This window comes from Benincasa hispida, chromosome 7 (assembly GCF_027475165.1).
Source record: "Benincasa hispida cultivar pf3 chromosome 7, pf3_genome.v1.1, whole genome shotgun sequence".
NCBI classification, from domain to species: domain Eukaryota; kingdom Viridiplantae; phylum Streptophyta; class Magnoliopsida; order Cucurbitales; family Cucurbitaceae; genus Benincasa; species Benincasa hispida.
The window spans coordinates 23,089,594-23,106,494 of record NC_143484.1 but is presented as its reverse complement, the minus strand read 5'-3'; the positions used below and the strand labels follow the sequence as shown (position 1 = coordinate 23,106,494).

The following is a 16,901-nucleotide window of genomic DNA, read 5'->3' as shown; positions in this document are numbered from 1 at the left end:
TGGTGAAGTTCTAAGAAGATCACCACGTCTGGTGGGTATCTAATTGTGGGTAGGGACAACTATCACTATCATAAACGTAATGTGCATCATAAAATATAGTCCCACAAATATGCCAATATATATCATCATACTCAATGTTCATCTAGGAAATCATATAAACAGAATAATTTAGTTCATGCTTGCACCCAGATCATGCTTCAAACATAATCAAGATTAACATATTTATCCTCATGCATCTCTATACAAACAGTCTCAGAATCCTCATAATTATTCTTAAATTTGTCACCCGGTACCAGTGTGGTCCCAATAGTAAGATTACTTACCTCAAAATCTGGTCACAGAAAAAATAGTCTACGAAAATAATATAAACTTTTGTAAGACTTGAATCAACCCTATAACATAAACCACAATTTAATTTAACAACCATGGCCTAGAATAATGAATCCAAAATTTAATTAATCCTTTGCGATCTAAATCCAATTAACCAAATTGGTCCAAATATTTCCAAATTTAACTTATCGAAAACGTGCCTTCGTCCAAAATTATTTCCAAAACCCAATTTTGTTGGCCAACCAATCTGTAACAATTTCGACATAAAATTGGTTTCTTCCTCGATGAGCAAGGTTCCAAAAACTTTCAAATATTGAATCTATAGTCCATACATAATGGATAAATTAAAACCCAAGCCAAAGCTTAATGGATACTCAAGAACCATAACAAATACCTGCAAAAAATACCAAGAATCTCACCCAAAACAAGATTCCGGCAAGACAATAGCAGCTTACCGGCGGTTGGACGGCGGGCATGAAGAAGAAAATGACGTGGTGTCTTTGGATGGCAACAGACGGGACGAGGCGGCGTTTGGAAGAAGTCGCGGCGATGCCTGCTAATCCTCCAGTTCCATATCCACAATCTTTTTTTGGATTCAAAAACACAAATCCTTTAAAAATTAAGCTCTCAAATCCTTTTGGGAAAATAAAATTAATTATCTTTTCCAAACAAAAAAAAAATCTAAATATCCAAATGTTAATTCAACTTTCAAAATTAAATTAAAATTGAAATAAATAGTCATAAATCCGAAATTTTCCTTTAATCAAATTTAAATTCAAAATCCTTCTACGAAAATATTAAAATTGAATTATCCTTTCTCAATAATCCAATTCAACCTTAAAAAATCCAAACTAATTATCAACTATTACAAATAACCAAAATTAAATTATATAAAAGATTTGGGATGTTACAAAAAAAATCGAAGAAACTGCTAATTTTGTTCGTTTATGGCCTGACTTACCTTTTTTTCTAATGGTGAAGAAAAGATAACTTTGCCTCTTAGATCCATGAAAAATAATTAAAGACTGTACTTTTCTATCATAGTGTTCAACTTTGTAGATCAATATAATTGGGAAAGTGAAGGTGAAAGCGAAGATGGAGGAAGTGAGGTCAAAGGAAGGCTGTTAGAGTCGGGATATGAGGAAAAAACTCTTGTGAGGACTTTTGGAGAAAAAAACGCTAAAATTTGTATAAGGATAATTTTGAAATAAATAATATACGAAATTTCATATCTCAAATATTTTTCATATTTGCAAAATCACAAATATGGAAACCAAACATCCAAAATACTATCTTTAAATTGTCATCCATTGCAATTTTCCTTGATTCTCTCTTTAATGTCTACATTTCACTTGGAGCAAGATGTGTGAATGCATTACTGAAGTTGAAGTCTTAGAATAATGTTTTTTATCTTCAAAGAATTCAAGTATTCGAGGATCGTTAAATCTTTAGAGCATAATGAGTCTTCTAATGGTAGGTGTGTTCTCTGTAAGGGGCTATTTGAAACATTGAGTTGAGTCCATACGTTTATATGTCTGTGCAATTCATTTGTCTGTGCATGAGGTGTTTGAGGTATTAAGTTGAGTTTATATTGTAGGGGTTTTTAGTGTAGTTTTTCTAACATAAATAATCTTTTTTTATGGTGATTATTTTTGTTAGCAAACTTTTGTATTAAATTATTTTATTTTTTTTAATTAACTATGGATCTCCCTTTGTTTTATTGTTTTTTTAAAGTACACATGTATTGTTGGGACTTTTGGAAGATGAGGTTCAGGGTTTACTTTCGGATCATGCATTTCAATTTTATTTTTTTAATTTAAGCAATCATTTTACAAAATTTCTACATGTAATGTTTCTTGGACAAAATTATATTTAATTTGTTGGAATAAAATAAATTGGATTTGTATTGTAAGTGAAATATCCTCAAAATGTAATTGTAGTATAATGGTCCTATTACTAGTAACAAACACCACATTTTCCGACCAAGTTATATGATACAAAAAGAATTATACATGATATGGGGCCAACAAATGACCAAGTTCACTTACACAAAATAATCACATAAATATCCATCTAATTTTTCTATCTGATAGATATGTTTTGCACTTTATTCTACCTCCAAAACTCTAGTTCATGCTTATCTTTTTGTCTTCATACAAGCTTCTATTTCGATTAACCTGTAAAAAAAAATGTTTTTGAAAAAGTCATTTAAACACTTTTGATAAATATTATTTGAAATAAAAATACTCATGTGCTTGGCAACTCTTTCTGAAAAGTGTTTTTATATACAAGTTTGTTTGGTTTATTATATGAAAAAAGTGATTTTATTAATATCAAATTACTATAAATAAACAACTATAAAATACTATGAACTAATAAAAAAAAAACCGGGATTTCACTATTTTTATGGAACTTATGTAATTTTGTATCAACAAATGTGTTCTTATTGACTTCTCTTGTGCATCTACTTAAATATAAATATTTGTTGACATTTTATAACCATAAATATATGTATTTTGAAATGAATAGTTATCTTTAAGCTCTAAATTAAAGTTTTATTGACAACCTTATATCACGAGCGTCAAAAAAAAAACTCATGAATCAATAAAGCTTAAATTTGTAGTAGTGATAATTTAATATAATGATCATCAGAATTGGTGGAGGTCGTGTTCATAATAATAAATATCTCATTTAATAGTATATTAGGATAGCCTTTTATATTTAGGGCTATAAATATCAGGAGAAAAAATCGAGAGATTTGGCGCTTTGTCAATTACTCAAAATTTCCCCAAAATTTTCACTCTCTCCATTTTCACGCAGACCAGTCATCTCCCTTCCTTAAAAGTAGCCCATCGTCATTTTCACGCACTAATTTTTCACTTGGCCCATCTTCTCTATAAATTACCTCTCTTTCATTTCGAGACCATCGTCGCAGTCACAGTCCTTTGCGTAAACACCCATCGGCATACCTATCCCTCTCTCGTTGAAAGTACCCAATAACTCATTGCCATATTCTTCATGCAGAAACCTTCTCCCATCTTCTCCTTCTCTCTAATTTGGGAGTTCGCATCTCTTTTTCATCTCCAAAGCATTCTAAGAGATATAGCTTCATCCAGTTTCTAAAGCTTCGCTCTGACCCAACAGCGTCGATGCTTCAAAAGCTTGTAAAAAAATCGCCATTCTAAAAGATACATCTTTCATCTCCTTTTTCTTCAATTTTCCTCCATTTTTTTGTTTCACCAGTTTCTTGAACTTCATTCAAACCCTAGCTTTAGCAATTTTGTGTTCCCTGTTTCTGATTTTTGTTTAATTTCTTATTGATTTTTATGGATTTGGAATTAAAAATCTCAGTATTTGAAAACCAATGATAAATTGACCCACCATTATCAAGGTTTTGGAAGGGGTGAGTTCTTCTTCTTATTCTTCTTCTTATTCTCATCATAGCAAATTTTGTTTACTTTTGATGCCCTCATGAGTATTATCTTCTTCTGCTTCTCTTTATATTATTCAATTCTATTTTTCTCTTAAATATAAATTATAATTATAGAATGAATGACTAAGTTATAATTATAGAATATCATTAAGGAATGGAGTGGGTAGGATAGCAACCTATTAATAAGCTTGAGTTGATTGGTTGATTGATGATAAATTCAAGACGTGTGTGTTGGGCCAGAAATATTGGGTATGCAAATGAAAGGAAATATCCTGGACACAATCAATGTATCAATTTATTATCCTTCTATTATCAGCTTCCATTTTATCTTTTGTGTATAAATTTCCAAACTTCATTAGTTCTAGTGGTGTTTTTTTTTTTTTTTTTTTTTTAATTAAATTTGAATAGTATAAAGGTTGAGAAACTTAATGTTTTGAAATGCTATGTCTTCTTCAAATAGTATGTGTCTTCTACATTGGAACTTTCTTATTTTTCTTGTTCATCATTGTATTTGCATTATTTTATATCTTTCCCAAATTTCCTATCATTAGAAGGTTGGCTCTGTTATGATTTTGTCAGAAACATGGAATCTTGGTATGTTTTTTGGGTTAAGAAACTTACAAGAATGGATTTTTTCTTTTGGAACTTTTACTCATTGAGTATATGAAATTTGGTAGAAATTGAAGCAAGTAGATCAGCGATGTATCAATGCATGTTTAGAAGATTAAAGCAGGCTTTACTACTAAAATACTTTGTGCTTTGTAGGTATTGATACATTTCAAATAATGGAGACAATGGATCTTGCTACATTTATTGAACCTTTGAAATTGAGCCAATGTAAGTTATTGAGTTCCTGAAACTTACTTAGACAAGAACTTTTGCTATTCTATTTTGCAATTCATTTTAAGATTAACTAACTGAAAACCAGACATCTCAAGTTGTTTGATTTTTTATAATGTTTTTGGGGGAGTGGGGGGTTACTTTCATTATCTATTCATTGCCATTTGACATCCAACTCTTTCTGTTTTTAATTGCAGATAGGAAATAATTTGAGTAGTTGTTCTATCTATTAAGATCTTAAGATCTTTTTCATCTATGATCAAAGTACTTGAATGGTTCAAATTTTCTAATATTATAATATATTAGTCTCATTTTTGTTTAGCACATTATTAGTTTTTGTTTTCTTGACTACTTTGTTGATCTTCCTACCAAGGCTCTCTTAGTGGCTCATATTGCTTGAGTTGTTAAAGATGTGTTCATTGACATGTACATCAAAATAGGTTGAACAAGTGTGGGGTTATTAGGCATCATTTGATGACAGAATCTCCTAATAATTATATAGTGTCACTTTGATTAAAAAAAAAAAAAAAAAAGAAAAAGAAGAAGAAGAAGAAGAAGAAGCAAAAGTGGGTTAGCACCCGTTCAATTACATTTTTTTTTTTTTTGGAGTTTTAGGTGTTAAAAAAGATGTGTTTGGTTTATAAGTCTAAGATGTTCAACTATGTAATTTGTTGTTTTGGTTTGGTGTAGTGGATTTCTAAATGGCTTGTGCTATTAATTCAATAGTTTTTTTTTTATGTCTGTTTATTTAATATGTGTCTATGGTTTTTTTGTTTAATTAGTGTCCATCAAAAGGTACAAATCAACCCTTAAAAGAAATGTCCATTGGGAGATAAAAAAATCTTAGAAATTACAAATGATCAAAGAAGGCTTGCAAAATATTTTATTGACTTGTAAAAATAAACATGAAAGATACATGACTTTATTTTGTATCATTTGTGTACTTTATTCTAGGAAATTATTACATTGTTTTCTTTTCTTTTTTTGTAATGTTAATAGATTTATAAAATTTCAATTATGAATGAATGTTATAGTATTTAATGTGTTATAAAAGTCATGGTATTTTATAGTCACGAGCAAATGTCACACCCCGCCCCTAGACCACCTTTTCAGCCTAGGAGAGGGATGCGACTGCAGCAGTTATCAACCCTTGAGCTGACACTTACTGCCTAATGATTCTTGCGGAATAACTCTGATACCATATTATAACTTATACACAGTGGAATGATTAAGTCAAGGAGATAACTATAACAGATTAAGTAGGCCCATCTTTTATTACGACAATGATATAATGTTTATACAACTTAAGGACTTAACAACAAAGTTTACAACGACAACCGTAAAAACCCTCTGGAAGTGTAATTGGGGCACATGACAGACCTTGACCTTAGTAGCACCCTAGAATTCCTCATCTTCCACTACCTGGGGGAGATTAAGAAAACATTTTGAAGAGTGTGAGCTACTAAGCCCAGTGAGTGGTTCTTTTTAAGATGAAAATCATTTTGAAAATCATCATTTTTGGGAAATCAATCACATAATAATAATCACAGTGTACCCATACATGATCATGGATTTATTCATGCAATGATTAACCTTTATTCCAAAATGCTACACGTGGCATGCATAACATATCATCAATCAATACAATCACCTATGGAAACCTTCCTATGACCCCAATTCCCACCAATGTGCATATCGACCATTTTATTTATCCCGCTAGTCATGCTTAGGTACTTGATCATATTTCTCGTCGGTCATCACCGACTATTATTTCCTGCCAACCGAAGCCGACCATTATTTCCCACCAAGAACCTTTTGTTAAGCATGCTAACCACATCCCGGGCATAATCGTAGTTTCCATAGTCACACAAAAACAATATCATGGCAATCATCCTATCACCAAAAGTATGTATTTTGTATCTACAGATGCATATATTCCAATATCAGAGTATAAAGCTAAGTGAATACTCATAATATGCATTTACTATCAAAGCCACCTAACACTCACGACATATGTTAACTATCAAAACTATAACACTCACGATATATCGAACCTATAACGCTATAACACTCACACTACGTGTTAATTATCAAAGCTATAACACTCACACTATGTGTTAATTATCAAAGCTATAACACTCACACTATGTGTTAATGATCAAAGCTATAACACTCACCTTAATTGTTTAGGAGCCCTTTTAATAGTTCTCTTCTATACCTCGGGCTCCCTTTTTACCCCTAGAATCCAGATCCAATTTACAGCTTAGATTACTCATAGTTCTAAACCTTATTTTGAGATACTTCCTTCTATAAAACTATTCTAAAATGTCTCAAGAAGCTTACCATAAAATCTTAGCTTATAACTTTTCATGGTTTAGCCGAAATCATCCAAACATCAAGACTGGCCCGGCTTACCCGATAGCTCGATCCCTCTGTCTTTTTCTCATTCTCCAGCCAAATTCCTTAGAGCTTCTTCTCCAGCAGCCTCACCATGAACACTAGACTCTCTTATCTTCAGATGGCTTTGAAATACATCAAACACTCGAGTAGATTGGGAGATCTCCTCGTCTCAAGTTGATGCATTCTCCTCCACCCTCACTGTCCAATGCACTCTATTCTCCTCCTCTTTTTATGAATTTTATGATTTGTGATTTGAAAATGAAATCCCAACGGCTCTATTTATAGGCGTCCAAACCTCCTATGGTGTTGAACCACCTACTTGGCTGCATGGCCAAATAGTTAATCCTCCCTTTATCAACGTAGGCTGACTTCACCTTGGTTCAATGTGTTCTTCCCAAACGCATCCAACACAATTTCTTAGAGTTTAAGAATTCCTCTTAATTGGACACCTAAATTTTAATTGACGTTTGCTCTTACGTCTTCAAGCTTTGTTTGTATTCAATTTAGGGTTTTCAATGCATAATCTATAAGATCGTGGCCAAGTTCAACACATAAATTCCCGGTCGTTCGATGCACAGGCGGTTTTCTTCGATCGCGTGGGCGTGACGTTCAAATAAGGCATTCAGGCTGCTCTTGCTCTCTCCCCCTTTTTCGCTGGTCTCGCTCTTTCCACTCTTCTCTCTCCCACTTTCTCACTCACAATCTCGCTCTCTCCAACTATCTCGCTCAAACTCTCGTTTTCTCCACTCTCGCTAAGGATCTCGCTCTCTCCAGCCTTCTCGCTAGCTTGGATCTCGGAAGTGTCGCTCTCTCCCATTCTCTCGCTCAGCCAGTCTCGCTCTTTCCCATTCTTTCGCTTAACCAGTCTTGCTCTCTCCCATTCTCTCGCTCAAATCTCGCTCTCTCCATTCTCTCCAACTTCCTCCAATCTCGTTAGCTACTGTGAATATGGTTTATCTCCGTGCAACTTCCACACGAATTTTCCCAAATAATTTTCTATATTTTCCTCAGTTCTTCCATCCTTTCTTTACTATTCAGGATTTAAGTCTTCAAGGTTTTCTCTTCTTTTTATCTTTTTAGGGTCTTCTCTACTCGTACTCCAGAATCAAGTATGGTTATCGTAACTATTATACCTAACCGTTATAGTTTACATTCATTCTTACTAATTGTTGATTCACAGAAGGTGACAATTATTACAGTTATTATGACAATTGTAAAATTATTAGATTATTTACATAACATAGGATTTAACTTTCTCCTAATTAACCCTTTAATCACTTACTTAAATAGGAAAATGGAGATCCAGGTTTCACAGCAAAGCTATAACAAAATCTATATAGTGAAAAAATACTGCTATCAAAAGATTATTATAGTAATTATAGCTATTAGAAAAGCTATCAAAAGATTATTATAGTAATTATAGCTATTAGAAAAGACTAAATAACCTTACTATAGCATAAGATTAAAGCTATAAATACTATATTATACCATTAGAAAGGTGCTATTATAAGTTAAAGATAGCATATTATTTTAGCTATATAAACATGCTATAATTTTAATAAAAGACACTATTAAATATTTTTATGGCAAAGTAAATAAGCTATACATTCATACTTTATTAAAGCATTCAATATTGCTCTACAAAAATGCTATAAAAAGTCCCAGACTTTTAATAACATGGGTTGTCAGAACTTTCGAAAAAGGCTATAAAAGGTCTTTTATAGTCTTTCTCATTAGCTATCATATCTATTATTTTTGTAGTGATTGGCTATCGATGGTGGTCGGAGTCGGCAGTCGAAGTTGGTGGCTGGAATTGACAATAGGGACATCAATGGTGATGATGATCGAGTGCACTGGTAGAAGACATGAGTATAAAATATTGGCGACAATTGGTCCTCAAATACACAGTTGAGTTCATATCTCAACCTCATGACAACTCATACTCTCACCCAAATATCCTAAGTTTTGTCTGAAACTTTAGTTCCAAAATACCAAAATGGAGAAGCACTCAACTATTTATAGAGTTTCTATGTGGTTGTTGTTGACTGGCATTTGAATGGTCCTTGGGCATAATGAATTGGATATAGGTTTGGTTAATATTTATGCCAAATTATTGAAAAAAAATTATAAGAGATGGCTAAAATTGGGGCGTATTTAGGAAGATGATCAGTTCTTTTTTTCATAAAAAAATTTAAGTTGTGTCCCAGCAAAGATTGCAAATTTCTCAAGTTTACTCCGATATATATGGGGGGCTTGCAGATATAGGAAAGAAAAAGCCCAATAGAAATTCAAAATTTTCAAAAATATTCTTAAGTGAAACCACAAAAATATGACAGCATGCAACCCAGATAAACTTTAATATGCATGATTGAGTGATGTTTGAATAGTTTGCTAATATACCTGGAATTTCTAATATCCTTGTTGATTGATGCTCGATAGCATGACGATGTACTTGAAATTTTAACATACTTGTCAACTGTTGTTTGTTAATTAGTTGATGTACTTGAAATTTTAATATGTATTGTTGATGTACTCAACTTTTCTACCACCTAGTTTGTTGGGCTTGCTCCTGCAAAATAAAAAAACAATAAGCCCAAATGATGAAATGAAGAGAGGCCCTTTACTGCTGATCCTAACCGAGAGCCCTGTTCTTTGCCCCAAATCTTTTGGTTGGTAGAGAACTTGGTTGAGAAGAGCCCACGATTTTCCAGCTGATGCCTTACACGTGGTCGATCCCACTGCTCTTTGTCTGATGGAAAAATGAAAAAGAACTTCTGTTTCTAATGGGTGATTACTGCAAAACAATTTTTCTTTCTCTCTCTAGCTTTCTGATTCTCTCGTTCTTAGCCTTCTGAGTTCTTTTACTTTCTTCTAACCCTAATGGTTTTTTTGTTTGATCTGTGCGACTACTTTGAGTATACGATGGAGGAGACTTGCAATCGGGTAGACGATGGAAGAAGAAAAAGGTAAACGATCATGCAATCATGTAGACGATTGCTAAAAGAAAAGGTAGACGATTGGTCGATCTTTTAGACGATATGAAGAAAATGGTAAACGATCGAGCTATCTTGAGCTATCTTGTAGATGATGAGAAGAGAAGAAGAAAAAATGCTCAGCGATGTACGTGATTCGGCTATTGAAGCCTACGTCCACGAGAAGGAGAGAGTTTTATTAAAAAGCTAAGTCACAAACTCTTTCTTTATAGATCTTTCAAGTTTTCTTGAAGCTATGTAGTTGTTGTATCTAAAAATTTGTAAATGGTGAGTATTTATACTATTTTCTGATACAAGTAGTTACAATAACTAACTGTAAAGATTATATAAATGTGAAACAACTTCTTGAATGTTGATGTATGAGCTTAGATTCTTCAAATCTCTACCTTAAGCTCAACATGCAACCCCTTCTCCTTCTGGATTTAACATGTCTTCACCCTTTTCAGGAAGCAGAAATTCGATCTGACCAAGACAATTAGCAAACTTGAGTTTACTCATAGGTTTGGTAAGCATGTCGGCTGCATTCTCGGTGGTATGAACTTTTAGCACCTCGACTTCTCCTTTATCTATTCTGTCTCTTAACAAGTGATACTTGATGTCTATATGTTTGATCCTTGAATGATACTAAGGATTTTTGGAAAGGTGAATGACACTTTGGTTATAACAGTAGATTTTAACTACTGTTTGATTAATACCAAAGTCCTTCATCAATCCTTTTAACCACAGTGCTTCCTTTATTGCTTATGAAAGTGCCATGTACTCTGCTTATGTGGTTGACAATGCTGTGATTGACTGTAAATTAGCTTTCCAAAACAACAAGTTAGGACCAAAAAAGAGTAGATAACCTATTAGAGATCTTCTTTTGTCTTGATCACCTGCAAAATCTGAATCAACATATCCATATAGCTCTAAATTTGATTCATTAGTACTTTGATATGTTAATTTCGGCTGTTTAGACCAAATAAGATATCTTAAAATCCATTTTCTTACTTCCCAGTGTCTTTTTCCAGGGTTAGACATGTATCTACTGACTAAACTAGTGTTGCATGATAAGTCTAGTCTAGTAGATATCATTAAGTACATTAGACTCCCTACTGCTTAATTGTATAGAATTGATTGCATATGAGTCAAATGTTCTATGTCTATCTCTTTTGGTGAGTTCTCCAAGGAAAGTTTAAAATGAGTAGCAATAGGAATGGTGACTGGTTTTGCATTAGTCATATTGAATCTGTTTATTACCTTTTCACAGTAGCTTAGTTGACTTATGGTTAGGGTTGAGGATCTTTTGTCCCTCTGAATTTCTATCCCAAGGATCTTTCTAAACTGACCCAAGTCTTTCATGTCAAATTCTCTCTTTAGGATATTTTTTACATGAGTTAAGTCCTTCTTAGACTTTCCTGCTAGTAACATATCATCAACATAGAGTAATAGGTAGACTTTGTCCTTACAGGTAGTAGAGTTAATATAAGAACAAATATCATAGGAACTTCTTTGAAAACCTATACTCTCTATATAGTCATTAAACCTTCTATACTGCATCTAGGGGATTGTTTTAGACCATATATTGACTTGTTTGAGAAAATATAGGTCGTCCTTACCTTTTTTCCCAAACCCTTTAGGTTGAACCATATAGATAACCTCATCTAAGTTTCCATGTAGGAAGGCAGTTTTAACATCTAGTTGATCTAGTTCTAGGTCATACTGAGCAACTATAGATAAAAGAAGCCTAATAGAGGTTTGTTTCACTACTGGTGAAAAGATTTCAGTGTAGTCTATTCCTTCTCTCTGAGTAAATCCTTTAACCACTAACCTTGCCTTGTACCTAGGCTTTTCCTCTTTAGTAGAACCTTCCTTTAGTTTATATATCCATTTAGAAGCTATAGGTTTAGAAAATTTAGGAAGAGAAGCTAGGGTCCAGGTATTATTGACAGTGAGTGACTCCATCTCTTCACACATAACTTGAATCCAAGACCTAGCATTAGGGCAGTTCACTGCCTCTTCAAAAGTAGTTGGTTCTTGGTCATTAGGAGCTATTGTGGCATTTAGAACTAGGTTCATATAGTTATTTTCAGTATACATAGATAGAGGAACTATCACTCTTCTTTGTTTATCCCTAGCCAAGGAATACTGACTTAGGTCAGGTACAGCTTCAGTATTCCCTGTGGTCTCATTTGAGGCATCCTCGTCTTGTTCTAAATCTATAGGAGGGTTTTGGTCAGTGGGAGAGACCTTAGGTGACTCCACCTCAATCCTAGTCGTATTAGGGCTGTTAGGAACTTCATAGGATGTTCTTTCCTTTTGCATAAACATTTCTTTTTCTCTGAAAGTGACATCTCTACTTATAATAAATCTCTTTTCAATAGGGTTCCACATTTTAAATCCTTTTACTCCCTCAGAAAACCCTATAAGCATACACTTTACTGCCAGAGATTTTAATTTTCCTTGATTTTGATGAATATAACCAATACATCCAAATACCCTTAGGTTATCTAGGTTAGGTGGATGTGTGGTCCATTTTTGTTCAGGAGTCAAAAAATTTAGGGAAGAATGTGGACACCTATTTAAGGTGTATACTGTGTAGCTTGCAGCCTCTGCCCAGTAATTTTCACTTAGAATTGCATCTGATAGGAGACATCTAACTCTTTCCATGACTATCCTATTTAGTCTTTCAGCAACTCCATTTTGTTGAAGAGTGAATCTAACTGTTCTATGCCTAGTAATTCCTATTTCTTTACAAAATTTATTGAACTCTTCACTACAAAATTTCAGTCCATTATCAGTTCTAAGGTATTTAATTTCTTTAGAAGTTTGTTTCTCTATCATGAGTTTTCATTCTTTAAACCTATCAAACACTTGATCTTTAGTTTTAAGGAAGCAGATCCAACTTTTCCTAGAGAAATCATCAATAAAAGAAGTAAATACTTTGAGCCACTTAGGCTAGGTGTAGGAGTTGGATCCCATAGGTCAGAGTGTATGTAGTCTAGGATAGCTTTTGTGGTATATTGTGCTTTAGTAAAACTTTGCCTTGTGGCTTTCCCTAAAACATAGTGTTCACAAAAGGTTAGATCTTTTGAAAGACTTTTAGGGAGAATTCCTTGATTACATAGGACTTTTAGGCCTTTAGCACTTATGTGAGATAACCTTTTTGTGCCATAGATCAGCCCCTGTGATCTCATTTGTGGTGGCTACATAAGCTCCTGTCATCATCTCAACTCCTTTAACCACAAATAAGTCATTTATTTTTTCCCCAACTAGTATTACTTTAGAGTCCTTTAGCACTTCAAGAGTTCCTCCTTTACCCCTGTATTCACACTCTATAGCATCCAACGTACCTAAAGAGATTAGATTTCTCTTAAGTAGTGGAACATATCTCACATTCTTAAGAAGTTTGATGGTTCCATCTTTAAGTTTCATGGAAACAGAGCCAATGCCTTCAATTTTACAGGCTTGGTTGTTTCTTATATAAACCATTTCTCCTTCTATTTCAAAGGTGTTAAACCAAGGTTTCATTGAGGTCGTATGGTAAGTGCATCCGAAGACTAAAACCCAATCATGTTTTCCTAGAGGGTTTACATGATTAGATTTGTCTAAAGTTGAGGTTAAGTCATCTGAGTAGGTGAATGAATGCTCTACAAAAGATGCCTCGGGCTGTTTGCCTTTTGAATCCTTCTCTTTCTCTTGGTTCTTTCTCTTTAGAATAAAATAGTCTTTTATTAGATGTCCTTTCTTCTTACAGTACTTACATTTTATTTTCTGTTTTGATTTATTTTCTTCTGGGTTATGAGGTTTTCTGTCTTTAGAGTGATTTTGTTTGAAGTTTCCTTTTACAAACAGACCTTCACCACTAGGTTTATCCTTTTTATTAACTTGTAGCTCAAGCTCTCTAGTTCTAAGTCTGAGATTATGGTGTCTGTGCTTATACTATCCCTTCCATACTTTAGAGCATTATTAATTTCTTTATACGGTTCAGGCAAAGAGTTTAGAAGAATATAGGCCTCGTTTTCATCACCAAGTTTTTCTCCTAGTGTTTTAAATTCATTAACTATCTTTTTGAACTCATTTAAGTTGTCAGCTAGTATTTTAGATGAATCCATTTTAAATGTGAAGAAATTCTTCCTAAGATACAGTTTGCTAAGAAGGTCTTTAGTCGCATACAACTCTCTTAGCATAGCCCATATTCTAAATGCAGTTTCTTGATCTAAAACTTGTCTAAGAACACTATCACTTAGATTAAGAACTAACGTACCGTAGGCTGCCAGCTCCCAGTCCTCCTTTTCTTGGGCTGTCACTGTGGCAGGGAGAGTTGATGGATCAAGGATGGCTTTATGGGCTTTCTGCTGGCCGAGTATCACCTTGATCTTGGCCTTCCACAGTCTGTAGTCTTCTTTGCCATCGAATTTCTCCACCTCGAACCTTGTTACTGACATTTTGGATGAAAACTTGTGTCTTGATTCTCCAAGAACTGAGATCTTGAATGTCTGTTGCTCTAATATCACTTTGTTGGGCCTGCTCCTACAAAATAAAGAAACAATAAGCCCAAATGATGAAATAAAGTGAGGCCCTTTATTGCTGATCCAAACCCAAAGCCCTGTTCTTTGCCCCAAATCTTTTGGTTGGTAGAGGACTTGGTTGAGAAGAGCCCACGATTTTCCAGCTGATGCCTTACACGTGGTCGATCCCACTACTCTTTGTCTGATGAAAGAATGAAAAAGAACTTCTTTTTCTGATGGGTGATTAATGCAAATCAAATTTTCTTTCTCTTTCTAGCTTTCTTATTCTCTCGTTCTTCGCCTTCTGAGTTCTTTTACTTTCTTCTAACCCTAATGGTTTTCTTTTTTGATCTGTGCGACTGCTTTGAGTATACGATGGAGCAGACTTACAATCGGGTAGACGATGGCAGAAGAAAAAGGTAAACGATCATTCAATCGTGTAGATGATTGCTGAAAGAAAAGATAGACGATCGGTCGATCTTCTAGACGATATGAAGAAAATGGTAAACGATCGAGCTATCTTGAGCTATCTTGTAGACGATGAGAAGAGAAGAAGAAAAAATACTTAGCGATGTACGTGGTTCGGCTATTGAAGCCTACGTCCATGGGAATGAGAGAGTTTTATTAAGAAGCTAAGTCACAGACTCTTTCTTTACAGATCTTTCAAGTTTTCTTGAAGCTATGTAATTGTTGTATCTAAAAATTTGTAAATGGTGAGTATTTATACTATTTTCTGGTACAAGTAGTTACAATAACTAACTGTAAAGATTAAAGAAATGTGAAACAGCTTCTTGAATGTTGATGTATGAGCTTATATTCTTCATAGTTAGATAATCGTTTTAATGATATACTCTTGATATATTAATAATATACTTGAAATGGAATATTGTATTGTATAGCAAAATGAACTATACAAATTAGGCCCGTGTCTTCATCTTTTTATGTTTGCAAAAAAATGATAAAAAATAAAAAATCACCACGGTTCATTAACTTGAATGTTGATTGTTGTTAGATATATTACTGATACACTTTTAATATTGATTATTATTAGATATACTATCTATACACTAATATCTTACCTCAAGTATTTATTGAGTGATGTTTGATACACCCATACCTTATATGTGATATACTATCGATATATTTGGAATATGATGCTTATAAAATGAAACACATGTCTTACTTCAAAATAAATTAGTGATTAAATATTGATTGATGTTAGATATATTACTGATACATTTTTGTCTCACTTCAAGTTTCTACAGATTGGTGTCTAATACACACATGCTTTGTATCTAACATACTGTTGATATATTTGGAACCATGCTTATAAGATGAAATACCACACATGGTTTACTGCAAACTAAATTACTTTTTTAATGTTGATTATTGTTAGATCTACAACTAATAGACTCATGTGTTACTTCAAATATTTATTGATTGATGTTTGATACACTCATTTCTTATATCTAATATATCGTTGATACACTAGGAATTTTAATATTCTTTTTTGATATGTATTTATATACTACTAATATACTAGAAAGTTATTTGATATTTTATTGTATATTATTGATATAATTGAACATTGATTTATATGTGATATATTATTGATTTTTTTTTTCAAAATTGGTTGCTATGTAGTGATATGTTTCAAAAAAGATGATATATGACATGTAGTGATATGTTTCAAAAAAAAAAAATATATATAATGATGGATGTCTAATATATTATTAATATATAAAAATTAAAAAAGAATCGGATAAAATCAAATAGAATTTGAAAAAAAAAATTGAATAAATGCATGAGGTTAAAATTGCAAAATATGAACATAATGATGATGGAGAAAGAGGGGAAAAAAAAAACGGATGATGATCGAAAGAATAAAGAAATTGAAAGGTTGAAAATGAGATGTAAGATATGATGAGATTAAACATGTAGTACTCTTGGAATGTAAGAAAGAAAGAACATGAATCTACCTTGAATGTCTTGAATTTATTTGTTGCCTTGAATTCTTATTTAATATATTGATTTATTTATAGTTATTTACGATGATGATCTTAGGATTTAAAGTGGTGTACTATATAAACTCTCTAATCCTTAGAAGTGTCTTTTTGTTTTTTTGTTTTTTTTCAAAAAACATTATCTTTAATAATAATGTTCTCCCTTTATCTGTGGACCCTTTGCTTAGAAGTGGATTCGAACCACTGACACAAGGATTTTCAGTCCCTTGCTCTAACCAGCTGAGCTACCTGAACCACTTTCCTAAAGTCTGTTTTCTTCAAAGAATACGCCCCACCTTACCACTTGACTAGTAAGGGAAAAGCCCTTTACTCAAATAAATAGTTAGGGCTTTCTTTTTTCGCTTGTTCGTCAAGCTTTCGAGCAGCTCTTTCAACTGCCGCCTAATCTCCC

At 33.2% G+C, this 16,901-nt stretch overlaps 1 long non-coding RNA gene across 1 annotated transcript; it reads left to right on the top strand.

The window, feature by feature from the left end:
* The first annotated feature begins 3,186 nt into the window (after positions 1–3,186).
* On the top strand, positions 3,187–15,307 carry LOC150035043 (uncharacterized). Its single transcript, XR_016530574.1, has 4 exons — positions 3,187–3,733; positions 4,529–4,600; positions 8,765–10,528; positions 14,871–15,307. It is a non-coding gene; the product is annotated as an uncharacterized LOC150035043 (long non-coding RNA).
* Positions 15,308–16,901: the final 1,594 nt, after the last annotated feature.